The sequence below is a fragment of the Solanum dulcamara genome, chromosome 2, assembly GCF_947179165.1.
Source record: "Solanum dulcamara chromosome 2, daSolDulc1.2, whole genome shotgun sequence".
Lineage (NCBI taxonomy): Eukaryota > Viridiplantae > Streptophyta > Magnoliopsida > Solanales > Solanaceae > Solanum > Solanum dulcamara.
The window spans coordinates 65857975-65876980 of record NC_077238.1 but is presented as its reverse complement, the minus strand read 5'-3'; the positions used below and the strand labels follow the sequence as shown (position 1 = coordinate 65876980).

At 36.0% G+C, this 19006-nt stretch overlaps 1 pseudogene; it reads left to right on the top strand.

The window, feature by feature from the left end:
- Nucleotides 1-19006, top strand: part of LOC129872386 (B3 domain-containing protein At5g60130-like) — a 29242-nt pseudogene that overhangs the window by 440 nt on the left and 9796 nt on the right.

Genomic DNA, 19006 nt, shown 5'->3' with positions numbered 1-19006 from the left:
TGAAAAGGCATCATGTTCAAAATGTAGATATTTGGAAGAGAAAGAATATGATGATGAAGATGAAGAGGATGAATACAAAGAATAGGAGGAAGAAGAGAATGAAAGGGCTGGCATATTTAACAAAGAAATGCCACGTTCAAAAGGTAAACACTAATTACAGATGTAACATCTCAAAAATTTCTATGCCAAGATTCGAACCATTCTTTTTAGGCGTATAGGGTCAAACACATCGAATTTTAATTTTATATATGAGTTAGGATCAATTCCTAAGTATTTTCAGAGTATTAGATGCGTTTTAGGGTCATAAAGGATCTCTAACATCAAGCCGATTCCAAAGAAATTTTATCGGCTAAGTTTCGGAATAAGTTCGTATAAAGGTCAACTTCAAATGACCATATCTCCTAGAATATAATGAATTGGGTGTCCCATAACTTATCAAATTAAAGTTCGCTGAGTCTTCATTCCAATGCCACTAAGATTGCATTTTGCCGAGTTTGGAGTCAAGAGTTATGCTTGGTTGGCCAGAGAGGTCCTTGATCAGTCCACATCGCGGACCTGCAGTGAACTTGGATAATTTTTCCGGATTTCATTTTTTTGTCAACCAGAAAGGTGCGCGATACGTCCTTGTCGCGGACCTGTCGTGGATTTACCTAGTTTTCCAGATTTTGTAGTGACATTTTAGGAAAATAACTTAATATCTATATATACAAACTTGGACGCATTTTGGGTCATTTGTTTTCAGTCTTTCACCTCCCCAAAACTCTAAACTTCATCCTCCTCTTTCTCAAATCATCCCTTTCATTTTTTCTCTCAAACTCAAAGGATTCAAGGCTCCTTATAGAAGACCAAGAATCAAACTTTCTTAAAAGCTTCAATCTAAGGTATGTGGGTTTTCATCCATGGGTTCTTCCACCAATGGAATCCAAATGTATTCTCAACTTTGCATTTCAATTCAAAATGACGAAATCCTATAGGCTTTTACATGTTGATTCCAAATGCATAGATTATGGTATATTTTAAGTTTATTTACTCCTATTGATGTATATGTATATTGACTCTCAATTTCAAGTGATGAGATTTTATGGATTTTCATACTACGATTTCAAATGTATAGATTCTTGAATATTTGAAGTTTATTTGTCTATGTTGACTTATGTTGATTCTTATTTACATAAAATTGATGAATTATCAATGTTCTTATATGAAGGCTTGAAAGGTAGTTTTAAAGTGCATCTGGTGGGTTGTTTTTAAGATGGTAAATTGGATGCATTCATATCACTCCCATCCATACAAGTATTATTTAAATGTATTTGAAAGTCTTTTTGAAATGAACCCACCTAGTTTCCTATGATAATGTAAAGTTGAAATGAAGTTTGACTCCAATGAATGTTATGAAGTAAATAGTTATGAAGTGGAGTCTTTATGAAACGATTGATTGATGAAAGTGCCTTCTTAGCCAAAGTAAGGTTTCAATGTGAAAGGACAATTCTCTCATTAAATCAAATGAAATGTTTAAGGTTATGATATGCCATGTATGGCATCCCTATTGGCCGTCAATGCTTTTGAATATTTTCCAAATAGGAATATCCGATTAGCATGGAACCTGGAATACCATCACTAATTGTAGACCTAATTTTCTTATAAATTAAGGTTCATTAGTAAAACGGTAAATAGGGCATGGCAACCATGATGATATTATAAATCAAAGGTTTTAATTAGACATTCCACCGATTGATGTTTTAAGTGTTAAAGTTTCTATATTGATGTTCAAACGCTATTCCGTGGAATTTGACCTAGCACCGGATGTAGCATGTAGATGGGGACTTGACCTAAGGGGTCCTTAAGTAAAGTGTCATGTTGCATTAACTATATGCCACCATTGGAGCCTTTTCGGCTAGGCCTTTGTAGCCACCAAATATTAAATAATTGAATATAACCTGAATGGAGTTCTACCAGGCAAGTAGTCTCCCCGTGCCAATGTAGGGGCTTATGTTGGATTCCATGTAATAGCTCACATGGTCTTAAATGTCGGTTATGGTCACTTTCCCATAAAATGAATATTTTATGGTTTCATATGATGATGTCTAATTCATGCATTCACTTATGCATATTGCTTACTTATGTCTCTCTTATGTTCTTCATTTCATAGCATACTCACATACTTAGTATATTCAAAGTACTAACTCATACTTTTTCCTTCATGATATCACCATGTAGGAACCGACGTCGCTCCTTGACCTACTCCACGTGGCTAGCTCGAATTAGTTTGAAGATTGCTTGTGGTGAGTTAGCATGGTTCGGGAACAATATCATTTTTATTCTAAGCTTATGTTATGTAGAACATTAAGACTTTTATTAAGGCATTTCTTTACACTTATTTTGAGGGTGAGCTAGGGACATGTCTTATCTCCCGCCAAGTCTTTAATGTAGAAGGAATGGTTGGACATAAAAAAAGATGTTACGTTGTCTTTGGCTCTTATTAAATGTGAAGCCCCTTAGTCCCTACATCCCTTTTGTTTTCTGCTTGATTTATTTATTATTACCAATGAATTACTTAATGAATGCTAAGAGGCTTGGTGAGGTACCTCCGGGTGTCTCATTCGCCGTGTCACGTCTAGACCCTAGGCTTGGATTGTGACAACAGATCTATAAATGTACTACTTTATTTCATTTTATATCTAATTCAATTCCTCTCTTGTTAGTATGTTATTGCAAGAATGACATCTTTGAATATTTTGACATGATCTGGTATTCATAGAAATGTCATGATATATTTAAGACTAAGTTTTAAAGGGTTTTTGAAAAGGTTCAATCGACAAAGTGAGCCTTTTAAGGGAACTTTTTGTTAGTTATTGGAATAACAGAGAAAATAATGAAGTTAAATATCATTTTCTAAAACCTCTGATATGTGTCAAAAGTCTAGTTTCTTTCTTAAAGTTAATTTCAATAAAACACAACCCTGTAAAATAAAATAGAAAGCGCAACTCTGAGTTTTCATGTGATTTCTATTTGTGAACCTAACTAGTTAAACGTTTTTGATTTAGTTGAATGCAAAAGAGCCAGTGCTGGCAAGGTGAATGATTCCCATGAAAAAATTGCTACACATATACTCAGAAGTGGACGTGTAACTAAGCCAAAAAATCCTTAATTTGTAACAAAAATATGACCAAATAGGAGAGATCACCTGGTAATTATAAACCTACAACTATTTTAGTGAATGGTTTTATAGTTCGATTTTATTGTATTCACATTTAACAAAGATTGTTTCCCTATCTGTAGTACATTCCGGCTGATGTAGTGAGAGACTACAAACTTGAACTCCCTTCAAGTATGACCATTCGTGACTCTGCTGGCAAAGAATTTGAGGCAAAACTCAAGATTTGGAAGGACACTAGAATTTGGCTAATTGGCGGGTTGCGCAGTTTATGTAGATGGAGCCTTGTGGAGAAAAATGATACGTCCATTTGTGAATTTGTGAGACGAAAACACAAAAAAGAAATTTACTTACAAACTCATGTTGTCTATGAAGGAGAAGGTTCCCATCCCAACAAGAAATAATATGCTGCTATTTAACATACCTTTTAATTTTTATGGCCTGCGGTGCTTTTATATGTAGACAAATTTTGAAGAATATAAGTACTGTTGTTTGTTGACCAAACATTGAAGAATATTTTTTTTGTATTAATAGATCCAGAAGATAAGCCAATTAATTGGCGTTAAGACTAAAGACTAGATTATTTACATTCAAATGTTAAACCATTATTGGTCTACATTGATCTGTTGGAATTCCTAAGTTTTGTTGGAAAACATGGAATGTCCATTACTTCACTTGCAAAATACTGAATTTGTTATGTTTTTCACTGTTCATCCGATGTATAATCTATGCTAGTAAAGTAAGTTTCTTAGTCATCTTGGACTTGGCTTTGAAATAATTTTCGCCCGAAATAGGCCAAGTTCAGCATGCCACGTAGTGCCCCATGCCTATCAGTGCGCCAACCTAGTACTATTTTATGCTTCCGAAGCTTGGCAATTTGCACAACATTGTGATTAGTTTAATTTAGTAAATAGTTAATTGTCGTTTTGGGTACGATATCTGCACTTAAAATCCTACTATACGTGTATGATTACGAACACTTGTGTGTTTTTTTGGACACAACAAGTTTGCATCTTCTTCTTTGTTTAATCTATAATTATTTTTGTTCGTACATATTTTTAATTATGTCTTAAATATTTTCCTATATATTTGAGAATACTCATAATCTCTATTGGTTGAGGAAACTTTTTGTCCTAATAGAATTGAAAAATGAATATATTGTCATTTTAGGATTAGGAGAACCTTTTCCTTATAGGTTTGAGCCTACTTGGCATCTATATAAATGGGATGTATTTTGGATTCTAAAGGATTGTAAACTTCTTTTTCTTTCATAGTGGAAAACTCTATCTTCTTTTGCTTGGAAGATTAGACCTAACCGAACCTCGTTAAATCTTTGCACTATTTTTTGTCTCTATTTTATATGTTTGTGATTGTGGCTAGTTAGCCCACGATATTTCCGTAACACATTTTATCTTGTATTTTTCATTTCAAGTATGAGTAGCTAAACCCATTAGATGAGGTTGTGGACTCTAATGGCATTTATAATATGAACGGATATCAGTTTATCTTTGCTTATTTACAACTCCGACCCCTTAAAAAAGGTCATATATTCTTGAATTCGAAGTGTCCTATTAAATTCCTAGCTTAGAATTTAGTCTAGTTTTAGAATTAATAAATCAGTCACTCTTTTATTTGAAGAAAATCATAGGAATTTCTCAAATTTCCAATCATTGACACCTTGATGCACATGTATTGATTTAGAAACTCTGCATTTATGTCTTATCTAAAACAAAAACGCTAAAGAGAAATGGGTATACTATTTTATGTAATTAGATAGATTTTGTGTCTGGTTCTATTATGTTTGTAGACACATGATTTTTGACCCTGCCTAATATTTACACCTTTTTAGCATTAGATTTTTTCTTTTAGTGTAAAAGTTAATTTTTTGACCTTTATCTCATTTTTAGAAAAAACTTTACTTGAGAAATTTGAAATATACAAAAATAGTCATGTTTTTTAGACAATACTTTTATTTTTGATTTACGAATAAAAAGAAAAATTAAAAAATATGATCTTTTTATTTGTTTGTATTTAATATTCAGGTAGTATTTTATTGTTTGTAATTTTTAAAAGATAAATAAAAAAAGATCGAACCCAATAGCATGCTGCCACATGGTAAATTGAATCCCAATCTCTATCAAAAGTATATTTCATAGGAAAGAATAATATTCTACTCTTCATTCCCGAGATTTTTTTAAATTTTATCCAAAACCCATAAGGGTATTTTCAGAAGGTTAGACCCCAAAATACAGAAATAAAGCTCCAAGACTTGGTATCAGTTTGTAGATGAGCTTCTAGTCAAAACTAGAGTACAAGCTTATACAAAACAAGATATAAGTACAAATTGTCTCCGAAAACAAAATAAAGACTAGTCCTGTCCAATGCTAAGGGAGATAGGCAACTCCAAAAGCCAGGAGCTCACCCCAGTTTCCGAATCCCAAAGAGATGCTCTGCACGAGACCCTAATCAGCAGTGAGTACCCGTACTATGATCTTCAAGGTGTAGAAGTGTAGTATGAGTACCAACAAGTGACACTCATTCGACATAGGCCGACTGAGCTTGGAAGATAAAATTAGCATCATAGGCATATATGACAAGAGCATATATCAAAAGTAATAACGAAACAACAGTAAACTCATAATAAGGAACAAACTGGAAGCTAAGCACCGAAAGAGAGAAAAGCAGGGTAAAAGAAGAAAAGGAAAAACCTAGATGTGATAGCACATCAACCTATACACGACAAAGCTCTATTAAGGGAGACTACTAACCAAAGGCATACCAATAGAAACAACCACAAGTGGCACATAGAATCTAAGAAGGCCATTCTAGAACAATCCGTCATAAAAGAGTCAGATAGGAGAGAAAAAGGGGAGTACCTACCATCAAACAAAAGAACCACCCTTCGTACTGCCACAAGTATACAAATAGCCAACCAAAACCTTATCGAGCCCCAAATGCTTGGCAAGTACGTGATCACAATCTAAAACCTGTACAGCCTCCATAAGACCAAAAGGTCCATATCAAATTATATTGGTGATAGGTAATGTATATGAATGAGAGTAATGCAATAAAATCAGTAGTTCCATAGTACGAAGATATATATACCTAACCCTCAGTCCCGACCACTGATGTAGGAACCATGTGCACCTCCATATTCCTGTTGCAATGGGTCACACGGATAAAGAAATCCATGGGGGACTTGGTGTTGTCCATATATATCTGCCTGGTCCTGATCCAGTACTTTTTGCTCCGTCAGTGTTACTGGAGATCATCAATATAACCAATAGAATCATCACAACGGCCCACGAACCACGACCAATCAAGTAAAAAGTGAGTACATCCTAAATGTCTCTAATATTTCAAGTAGAAAAAGAGTACGTCCTCAACACCTCATTATTATCCAAAATTAGTTTATCAAAAAGATCCAGGTGGTACGACACCCGTTAAAAGATAAGTTTAGTAGTAAAAAGGGCAACAAATTTGTTTTCTCAAAAAATGAAGGTAAAACCAATGCATGCTCGGGATCGTACCCCAAAACACGTGTCTGTGATCAACAAATGCAATGCATGCCACCACCAGAATCCAACAACTCAAGAAGATAGTAACACCATATACATATCAAGTATCTCACTCCTAGAGTACAAAAACTAGTCTAGAATCCAGCTAATCCTTAATCAAGGGCCTCGGGCCCAAAATACTCTAACCATATAACCAACAATATTATAAAAGGGCACATCCCAACTCAGATAATGAAAGGAATCACCAAGAGTCATTAAATGAAGGAGTAACTTAAGAACCTCAAAAACTACCTAAAGATAACATTCAAGGACCAAACCACTGCTAACTTCATCCTATAGCAACAATATGCCTCGAAGGAATCAAGGTCTAATCATAAGGTAAGGATCTCATCACAATCATAGGCATAACACTACTAAAAAGTGTCCCAAAAGCCACAACACAAAAAGTGACGGACAGCGTCGCAAATAAAATGTGATGGATAAAACGACACTGTTCATCGTTTTCATTTATTTTATTTTTAATAGGAGCGACGACAGTGACGCCTAGTCCGTCACTTATTTTTGCAGTTTTTTCGCTAAAAATAAATATTATTTTTATATAAATATTTTATATATTTTATTAAAAAATAATTATTTATAAATTAAATATAACTACTCCGTCCATCGCAAGTATTTATTTTTTATTTATTAATATTTTTTTCAATATAGAGACGGACAAGGTCTCTAAGTCCTTCGCTATTGGTCAAAAGATTTGGTCAAAAAATATAAAATAGTGACAGATTGGGTCGCTTTGTCCATCTCTTTTTGGTCAAAAGAGCGGTCAAATATTTTTTTAAAAGCGACGGACTCAGAGACGCTGTCCATCGCTTTTATTAAAATATATCTGAAAAAAATATTGTTTTTCTGTTTCCCCTCTCTAAATTCTCTCTTCTCTCTCCCTTCTCTCTATAAATCCACCACTTCCCATCGCTTCCCCGCCTCCCACCGCCATCCCCCCACCCCCTTTACTGTATCCCACCTTCGTCGCAGCTGCTTTAAGAGTATTATTCATCTTAGAGGTTAGGACTTAAACCTTATAAAATAATTCGATTTTTTTATTGGTCACTTGTTAGTTAGTTAATTAGTTGATTACATTTAGTTTGTTGTAGTTCATTTGTATATTGGATTGTGAAATTAGTGAATGTAGTTATAGTTTTGATTTTAGGGCTTAAGTTAGATTTGAGTTGTTGAATTAGATTAAATATTTTAGTAATTTGTGATGTTAGTTAGTTAATTAGTACATTCCATTTAGTTTGTTGTACTTTATTTGTATATTGGATTGTAAAATTAGTGAATCTAGTTATAGTTTTAATTTTAAGCTTTAAGTTAGATTTGGGATTTTTGTATTAGATTGTAAATTGGATAGTAATTTATGATTTAGTAGTTACTTAATTAGTTTATTCGATGTAGTTTGTTGTAGTTTGTTTGTATATTGGATTGTAACTTTGGAAGTTTTGAAGTTTGAAACTTACAGAAAAATATTGGAACTTAATTAGAGGCTTGAGGTTTAGGACTTTAGAACTTACAATTAGAATAATTTAGATACTTGAATTTTAGGATACTTAAATTTAGAAGTTGAACTTAATTAGAACTTTGAAGTTGAATTTTTTGTTAACTTTAGAAATCTTGTTGAAGTTAAGCTTCCTTTTGAACTAATTTAGCTAATGTTGAACTTTAGAATAACTTAGATACTTGAATATAGGAAATTTTGAAGTTTGAAACTTAGAAAAATATTGGAAATTGGATACTTGATTATAGGACTTTAATTTAGAACTTATAATTAGAATAACTTAGATACTAATTTTGAACTTTAGGTTTGTATAATTTTTGAAATCTCTAGACTTTAGAATTAATTAAGCTAAGTAGAGTTAGATATTTAATGTCATGAAGTAGAACTTTAGGACTTTTGAAGTTAAACTTAGAAATTTTTTAGGTTTGTATAAATTTTGAACTCTTTAGACTTTATAGCTAATTTGAATAACTTAGATACTTGAATTATAGGATATTTTAATTTAGAACTTCAACTTGAATGTCATGAGGTTTGAAACTTAATTTTTACTTGATTTAATTATAACTTGAATTAATTAGAATATGAACTTAATTATAACTTAAATTATTTAGAATATGAACTTAATTATAAGTTGAGTTAATTAGAAATTGAAATTAATTATAATTTGAATTAATTACAACATGAAATTAATGATGACTTGAATTAATTAGGACTTGAACTTAATTTTAACTTGAATTAATGAGAATTTGAACTTAATTATAACTTGAATTAAAGATAATTTTGAATTAAGTAGAACTTGAACTTAACTATTATATGAATTAATTAATTATAACTTAAATTAATTATAACTTGAACTTAATTATTATATGAATTGATTAATTATAACTTAAATTAATGACAGTTGTATTCTCGATGAATTGTAGTCTTTATGAACTAATTAAGCTTGAATATATATATTTTTTGAGATGGATCATCATTTGTGGGTGTATAACATGCATTATGAAGTTGGTGGTGGTTTGAAACCTAAATTTATTGAGGGTGTAAGAAGTTTTATCGATCATGCAATGACACTTATATTTTTAAGAGAAATGGATTGGTTAGGTGTCCTTGTCGTGAATGTAGGTGCTCAAAATTTTTTAATATAGATATAGTTATGGTTCATTTGTATGATAATGGATTTAAGCCTAGATATTTTGTATGGGTTGATCATGCAGAAATAGATTGATTGAATAATATATTTTATAATCTGCTGCCCGTAGATGAATATAATATGCCTACACTACATGGTAAAATTGGGGTTGAACATGATAGGGTTCTACATGATAGAATCCAACATGATACATTTCAATATGATAGAGTTCATGAATTGATCAATGATGCTTTCAAGGTTCAAGGTGGGATGGAACCCAAAAAATATTTTGATGAAACTCCTAATGAAGAAGCAAGACACTTCTATCAACAATTAGAAGAGGCTAGTCATCCACTATGTGAAGAGAGTCTGCATTCTGCTTTGTCAGTTGAAGTTAGGTTAATGAATATTAAATCAGATTGGAGTATTCCTGTTACAACCCGTACTTTGGTACCTTAGAAGGCTTCTTAAGCTTCTCAAGTTTCTGGGAAGGCTCTTAAGTTTCTTAAAAGTCGTTATGTGAGTCGGATAGTTAATAATGCTATCAAATAACTCAAAGGAAAGGAGAACGAAATGCTTCATAATAAGGAAGATTGGAAATAGGGTTATAAAAATTCGAAAGGAGTTGAAGGCCGAGAAATGAGTCGTAGGACTCGATTGACTCGCGTAAGCTACCAACTTAGACGTCTTACATACTTGAGTTGCTTAAGGACATACCAAGCTTGCGTAGCAAGGATTACATAGGCTCTTAAAATAAGACGAGATGACGAACCTACGAAAGGGAGCAAAAAATAAAACTAGTTTTCAAAGTTAAGAAAGCGAAGCAAGCAGGTGACACACCTAGGTGGGTCCCACGCTGCCACATGGCGGATTTGGGTTGGATGCATCGATGAGGTGGCACCCTAGGGTACTGCCACGTGTCACTCCTAGGGTGCTGCCACGTGTCACCCCTAGGGGATGCCACGTGTCACCCCTAGGGGATGCCACGTGTAACATCCAAAAGTTGGATATATATGCTGAAATTATGACTAAGGGAGTCATTTTTCAGCATCTACACTTAAGGAAAATTGGAGAAAACTTGAGGGAGAGAAGAGAGAGTCACGACAGCCACAAGAATAAGGTAAGGCCTCCATTTTCGATCCGTGAATTAATTATTTAGGGTATCCTACGTTGATATAGAGGGGTTTCACAACGTAAAATTTATAGTTGGGGTTTCGAGGAACTTCTCGTTTTTGTCAATAAACCCGTTTTGGAAAAGGACAGTTATTAGTAATATTGGTATAACTTCTTGTGTACAGCTTAGTTTTGGGTGATTCAAGATGTTTTGGAATGCTATTTCCTAGGAATACAACTTTCATTTAGACTCTACAACCCATTTTTGCTTTTAGCTGCTCGAAAAATGGTGGTGAAGCTTGGGGGAGCTGCTGCCCAGATTTTGTTTTGAAAATCCTACACGGACAGCTGTGAGTATTTTGGGCATATATTTTCGTACAAAATTGTTGTAGGGGTAATTCAAAATTTTTTGCGACCTTGAGACACATGTATATAACTTTCATTGAGTCCACAAATCCTGTTTCCCTCAATTACCCCTCCGAAACTAAGAGACAACATAAGACAGTGGGTTGTCCAGATATCGCGTTTTGATAGTTTCGGCGAGTTTGACAAGTTTAACGTAAGGTAAGGCCTTCCATTTTAAATTGGAGTTTATGGTGTTGTTATATGGTGTATTACACTCCTTTTATGCTTATGGAAGTTTAATAATGTCGTAGAAATGCTCGACGTTCGAAATAAACTAAATTGGAATTGCTATAGGTAAATTGTCGTCGAAGGATAGTGTTGTTCATGTGAGGTACTGCGGCAGGGGTGTGATGTGTCGTTGCAGGGCCTAAATATGTTCTAATGTGGGTTAGGGTGCTGCTGGTTCAATCCACACGACCCCTCGTTGCGTATAATTAAGGGCGTTACAAAATAAAGGCTAAGACGCCCTATTGTGATATCGTATTTTTGAATAAGTCGTTTGGAGTTTATGTTGTATATTGTTGGTGTGAATTGCTTAAACATATGCTGAAGGTTATTGTTGTTGGTTGGCTGTAGGTCTTAGGGACCTCATCAGAAATTCGGATAGGGCACATTATAGGGGAGGTGCTGCCCAATTTTTGTCGACGCCTTAGCAAATAACAGAACTAGTCGAGGAAACGACTAAGGAAATATACTCCATTAATACTAAGGTGTAACCTAAGATGCTGGAAAGTTAAGAAGGTTTGATACTCATATTACTTCCATGTTAAATAGGTTTGGAGGACGATGACGTGGACATGATTAAGAGAAGTCCATACGAGGTATGTGAAGCTTTCTTTTGGCATGTTTTTGGCATAAGTATGTAAAGCTATTCCTTCTTTTGGCATGTTTTGGTATAAGTATGTAAAGCCTATCTGTTCTTTATTTTGGGCATGTATTAGATCTAAGTGACAAGTGATATGTGTATGAAGCTTGGAGTAAATCTATTCATGAGCTCTGAACATGATTCATGATTCATAATTCGTGTTCACTGTTGAATGTTAAGACTCTTAAAGTAGTTAAGCTTCCATTCCTCAAGTTTTCTATATGCTGAGAGCTAGTGTATGTAAAGTTATTCTTCCTCTCTGAAGGCATGACTGAGATGTAAGTATTGTGTATATGAAGTTAAGACTCTTGTTCACTTCCTACTGATTAGAACTCCTGTAACAAGTTGAGTCATTACTTTTTCAAAGTCTTCCATGTGATAGGAAATGGTACATGTAGAGCTTGTCTTTTCCTACTTCTAGAAAGAAAGGACGATAGGTACTATAGAACATGGATTTGGAGATAGCTCCAGTTATAGATTCTGGACGTAACTCATAACTTGTACCCACTTCTGAATGATAAGGGCCTTGAAGTAGTTGAACTACGACCCTTGAGCCTCCTATAGGTTGAATTGTGTTGGGATGTGTAAGCTCCTATACCTAGGGGCTCTTGAACATGCTTTATGATGGTATCTAATGGATGTTTGATATGTTACAGAGTTTTGTGTGCACGTATATGCATTATTATATATATATATGGATCGGGCCGAACGTACCTCGACACAGTTTGCTATGTAAGGATCGGGTCGTACGTTCCACGACAGCTTATGCATTATACGGATCGGGCCATCGTACCTTGGCATTATTATGCATTATATGGATCGGGCCATCTAACCTCGGCATTATTATGCATTATATATATAGATCGGGCCGTCGTACCTCGGCATTATCATGTGACATATGGATCGGGCCGTCGTTCCTCGGCATGTGTTTGCTATATATATGGATTGGGTTGTATGTTCCACAGTGCTAATAATATGCATATGCCTATCATGATAGATGATGTGTTTGTAACACCGAGTCCCCAAGCGGGCCGGATACGGTACGTGATAATGGTATACATGATTTTATTTTATGAGATGCAGGTACAGTTCCCTATTAAATGCTATACTTGGTTTCCTGCATCCCTGTTTCAGTTGTTATCTCAGTTATGTATGCTTATATACTCAGTACATGTATCGTACTGACCCCCCTTTCCTCGGGGGGCTGCATTTCATGCCCGCAGGTACAGATGTTCATTTCGGAGATCCGCCAGCTTAGGATTTCCGCTCGGCTATGTTGGAAGTGCTTCACTATTTCGAAGCCTAGCTTTTGAGTAATGGTCCTGCGATGTATATATTTGTTTATGCAGGGGTACGGCGGGGGCCCTGTCCTGCCATATGTTGTCGTTCTTATTCTTAGAGGTCTGTAGACATATGTGTGTGGGTTGTTTAGGAGTTTATTTCGGTTATGCCTATGCGATATATTGCAAAAGCGATTATGTTATGGCAGCCTTATCGGCTGGCTTTCCCTTTCATGACAGGATGCAAATGAAAGAGGCCACACGTGTATGAATATTTTATCACCCACTGGGTTCATGTGTTTGGTTTCTATATCTAGGAGGCTGTATGAACATGAAAAAGGTTAACCCCTTGAGGTTTTTGTGAGCAGTATCACGTTATTCATAGTCCAATTTGTCTATAGTCGACAATTATGTAAATGGAGGTCCAGGTCGGACCCCAGTCGTGGTCCTCGGGGTTGGGTCGTGACAGAAGTGGTATCAGAGCAGTTCGTCCTTGTAGTGTCTACAGATCCTGTCTAGTAGAGTCTTGTTTATCGGTGTGTTGTGCACCACATCTATAGACAAGAGGCTACAGGACATTTAGGATGTTACTTTTCTTTTATATCTACGATCGTGCGATAGAGCCGAGTCATAGGGAATGAAATTCCTCATACTAACTTATGATTTCAACAGAAGGACAACATCGATATAAGAAGGTTACTGACGATATTGAAAGTTACACAGCATGCAGGTAAGCAACGCACGAATAATAGGTGCCAGGTAAGGTATTGAATTACGGTTGACATGTAAAGTTGAAAATTGAAAGGAAAAGTAGACGGAAAGTCTAAACAGGTGCAGTTCAAGTTGGACATACGAGGTAAGTCCATCAGTTTATACTATTGTTGATATTGGGCTCCTTGTGAGGCTGAGATATGATGTGATATGATACATATATATGTATCTTTATGTGTGTTTCCCCTGTGAGGCATTGTCGGCATTTTCTGCGTGTAGGTGTTGAGATAGTAAGAAATACAGAGGAAACTCTGCCCAAAATTTCCTAGAAATAAGAAGAGAATGAGATATAGGGCTGTAGTATATCTTGAAAGGTTGTGCCCATAACAATGATGAGATTTGATTAAACTAAGAGTATGGATGACCTCCAAAAATGAGTTAATTACTAAATTGATGGCAATAGAAACTAGGAGGTCGATACTGGTATAGTAGAACGAAATTGGAAAAGACTTATAAGACAAAGAAGATGATTTAGAGAAGATTGATAGATCTGGATAAAACAATATATTAAGGCATCGCCTGAATTGATACACAGGGATAAACTATGATGAGTTATAGTTGAAAGAAGTAACAGTATGCTTAAAACAAGAGCACAAGGGGAAAAGAATTGTGACGAAAGTGAAGTGTTAATAAGACAACTTGTGAGATATTAAGGATAAGACTAACTAAGAAGGGTAAGTAATCCATAGTAAGAATCGTGAAAAAGGTTAAGAAGTGTTATACTATAGGGTAGAATGTGAACAGGATATGATGTGAATATAATGAGGATAGTTATGAAAATAAGTAGCCTTGTGAGAAAGTGGGTTCGAATAAATTGCTATGTGACTCAAGTACCCATAATTAGACTGGATTAGCACCTCATGATTGTGTTAAGTTGTCGTACCAAGGCAACCAAAGGTATGGAAGAGATAAAGGAAGGCATAGATATGGTGCAGTATACCGAATGTGTTGGAAAAGAATCATACGTATTGAAAAATTGGAAATAAGGGCGTAAGGTAGAACACAACAGATAGTGACATGGTTACACCCTAAAGGGGGGGGGAAGTGGCTTCAAGTGAGATCCCATACTGCCACGAGTTAATAAGATCTAAAGGCCAACAATAAACGGATAGAAGCCATGGTACCGGCGACAGTGCAGAGAATTAATAATAAGGACTTGAATAGTATGACATCAAAGAATAGGTGCATACAAAGGGGATGAATACAACAAGAGAATTACGATGAGAACTTAAACATGCTGTAAGGAATAGCCAGGCTATAATCGACTGAAGGTAAGACGTTTGTAACAAAGTTACTGACTACTAATATTGTGGTGTACAAGCAGCAAAACAAGGAAAGGATGAGAGATCTCTCCTATACTGGAATATGAGGAAACTCAAGGGTAAGTAAAGGAAGGAAGTAAGAAACGACACAGGTTTACGTACAGACTAGTATGGTGATGCTAAAGCATCTTTCGGGCTACTTTAAGCTCCTACACATGTTCGTGTAAAGGGGTGCAATATGATGTGTGTTTAAGAAACTGGAAAGAAGTGATGGAAAAGAAATATAACTTGTTCCCTATGCCTACAGGTAATCTACCTTCTTAAATAGACCATATGAGTTGATACAAGGCCTATGAACGGCAACCAGTACAGAAGAATCCTGAAGCACTCGTAAGACCTTATGAGGCTAATTTAACATTTGAGAATGAATGTTCTAAAGGGGGGAAGGATGTTACACCCCGTACTTTGGTACCTTAGAAGGCTTCTTAAGCTTCTCAAGTTTCTAGGAAGGCTCTTAAGTTTCTTAAAAGTCGTTATGTGAGTCGGATAGTTAATAATGCTATCAAATAACTCCAAGGAAAGGAGAACGAAATGCTTCATAATAAGGAAGATTGGTAATAGGGTTATAAAAATTCGAAAGGAGTTGGAAGCCGAGAAATGAGTCGTAGGACTCGATTGAGTCGCGTAAGCTACCAACTTAGACGTCTTACATACTTGAGTTGCTTAAGGACATACCAAGCTTGCGTAGAAAGGATTACATAGGCTCTTAAAATAAGACAAGATGAAGAACCTACGAAAGGGAGCAAAAAAAAAACTATTTTTCAAAGTTACGAAAGCGAAGCAAGCAGGTGACAAGCAAGCAGGTGACACACCTAGGTGGGTCCCATGTTGCCACATGGCAGATTTGGGTTGGATGCATCAATGAGGTGGCACCCTAGGGTGATAACACGTGTCACCCCTAGGGGATGCCACGTGTAACCTCCAAAAGTTGGATATATATGCTGAAATTATGACTAAGGAAGTCATTTTTCAGCATTTACACTTAAGGAAAATTGGAGAAAACTTGAGGGAGAGAAGAGAGAGTCACGGCAGCCACAAGAATAAGGTAAGGCCTCCGTTTTCGATCCGTGAATTAATTATTTAGGGTATCCTACGTTTATATAGAGGGGTTTCACAACGTAAAATTTATAGTTGGGGTTTCGAGGAACTTCTCGTTTTTGTCAATAAACCCGTTTTTGAATAGGACAGTTGTTAGTAATATTGGTATAACTTCTTGTGTACAGCTTAGTTTCGGGTGATTAAAGATGTTTTGGAAAGATATTTCATAGGTATACAACTTTTATTCAGACTCTACAACCTATTTTTGCTTTTAGCTGCTCGAAAAATGGTGGTGAAGCTTGGGGGAGCTGCTACCCAGATTTTGTTTTGAAAATCCTACACGGACAGCTGTGAGTATTTTGGGCATATATTTTCGTAAAAAATTGTTGTAGGGGTAATTCAAAATTTTTTTGCGACCTTGAGACACATGTATATAACTTTCATTGAGGCCACAAATCCTGTTTCCCTCAATTACCCCTCCGAAACTAAGAGACAACATAAGACAGTGGGCTGTCCAGATATCGCGTTTTGATAGTTTCGGCGAGTTTGACAAGTTTAACGTAAGGTAAGGCCTTCCATTTTAAATTGGAGTTTATGGTGTTGTTATATGGTGTATTACACCCCTTTTATGCTTATGGAATTTTAATATTGTCGTAGAAATGCTCGACGTTCAAAATAAACTAAATTGGAATTGCTATAGGTAAATTGTCGTCAAAGGATAGTGTTGTTCGTGTGAGGTACTGCGGCAGGGGTTTGATGTGTCGTTGCAGGGACTAAATATGTTCTAATGTGGGTTAGGGTGCTGCTGGTTCAATCCACACGACCCCTCGTTGCGTATAATTAAGGGCGTTACAAAATAAAGGCTAAGACGCCCTATTGTGATATCGTATTTTTGAATAAGTCATTTGGAGTTTATGTTGTATATTGTTGGTGTGAATTGCTTAAACATATGCTGAAGGTTATTGTTGTTGGTTGGCTGTAGGTCTTAGGGACCTAATCAGAAATTTGGATATGGCACATTATAGGGGAGGTGCTGCCCAATTTTTGTCGACGCCTTAGCAAATAACAGAACTAGTCGAGGAAACGACTAAGGAAATATACTCCATTAATACTAAGGTGTAACCTAAGATGCTGGAAAGTTAAGAAGGTTTGATACTCATATTACTTCCATGTTAAATAGGTTTGGAGGACGATGACGTGGACATGATTAAGAGAAGTCCATACGAGGTATGTGAAGCTTTCTTTTGGCATGTTTTTGGCATAAGTATGTAAAGCTATTCCTTCTTTTGGCATGTTTTGGTATAAGTATGTAAAGCCTATCTGTTCTTTCTTTTGGGCATGTATTAGATCTAAGTGACAAGTGATATGTGTATGAAGCTTGGAGTAAATCTATTCATGAGCTCTGAACATGATTCATGATTCATAATTCGTGTTCACTGTTGAATGTTAAGACTCTTAAAGTAGTTAAGCTTCCATTCCTCAAGTTTTCTATATGCTGAGAGCTAGTGTATGTAAAGTTATTCTTCCTCTCTGAAGGCATGACTGAGATGTAAGTATTGTGTATATGAAGTTAAGACTCTTGTTCACTTCCTACTGATTAGAACTCCTGTAACAAGTTGAGTCATTACTTTTTCAAAGTCTTCCATGTGATAGGAAATGGTACATGTAGAGCTTGTCTTTTCCTACTTCTAGAAAGAAAGGACGATAGGTACTATAGAACATGGATTTGGAGATAGCTCCAGTTATAGATTCTGGACGTAACTCATAACTTGTACCCACTTCTGAATGATAAGGGCCTTAAAGTAGTTGAACTACGACCCTTGAGCCTCCTATAGGTTGAATAGTGTTGGGATGTGTAAGCTCCTATACCTAGGGGCTCTTGAACATGCTTTATGATGGTATCTAAGGGATGTTTGATATGTTACAGAGTTTTGTGTGCACTTATATGCATTATTATATATATATATGGATCGGGCCGAACGTACCTCTGCAGAGTTTGCTATGTAAGGATCGGGTCATACGTTCCACGACAGCTTATGCATTATACGGATCAGGCCATCGTACCTCGGCATTATTATGCATTATACGGATCGGGTCATCGTACCTCGGCATTATTATGCATTATATATATGGATCGGGCCGTCATACCTCGGCATTATCATGTGACATATGGATCGGGCCGTCGTTCCTCGGCATGTGCTTGCTATATATATGGATTGGGTTGTACCTTCCACAGTGCTAATAATATGCATATGCCTATCATGATAGATGATATGTTTGTAACACCGAGTCCCCGAGCGGGCCAGATACGGTACGTGATAATGGTAAACATGACTTTATTTTATGAGATGCATGTACAGTACCCTATTAAATGCTATACTTGGTTTCCTGCATCCCTGTTTCAGTTGTTATCTCAGTTATGTATGCTTATATACTCAGTATATATATCGTACTGACCCCCCTTTCCTCGGGGGGCTGCGTTTCATGCCCGCAGGCACAAATGTTCATTTCGGAGATCCGCCAGCTTAGGATTTCCGCTCAACTATGTTGGAAGTGCTTCACTATTTCGGAGCCTAGCTTTTGAGTACTGGTCCTGCGATGTATATATTTGTTTATGCAGGGGTTCAGCGGGGGCCCTGTCCCGCCATATGTTGTCGTTCTTATTCTTAGAGGTCTGTAGACATATGTGTGTGGGTTGTTTAGGAGTTTATTTCGGTTATGCCTATGCGATATATTGTAAAAGCGATTATGTTATGGCAGCCTTATCGGCTGGCTTTCCCTTATATGACAGGATGCAAATGAAAGAGGCCACACGTGTATGAATATTTTATCACCCACTGGGTTCATGTGTTTGATTTCTAT